Below are 210 nucleotides of genomic sequence, written 5' to 3' on the forward strand. Positions count from 1 at the left end.
CCGTTTTTTCGGGGGGTCATTCCCTTGTTTGGGGGGGTGCTCCTGCCATTCTGGGGGGCACTCCTATTATTTTAGGGGGTGCTCCTGCCATTCTGAGGGGGTTCTCCCTTCATTCTGGGGGTGCTCCTGTCATTCTGGGGGGCTCTCCCGTGATTCTGGGGGTGCTCCTGCCATTCTGGGGGGGCCTTCCCTTAATTCTGGGGGTGCTCC

Source organism: Calidris pugnax, unplaced genomic scaffold (assembly GCF_001431845.1).
Source record: "Calidris pugnax isolate Ruff unplaced genomic scaffold, ASM143184v1 scaffold77, whole genome shotgun sequence".
In the NCBI taxonomy this organism is placed as follows: Eukaryota; Metazoa; Chordata; class Aves; order Charadriiformes; family Scolopacidae; genus Calidris; species Calidris pugnax.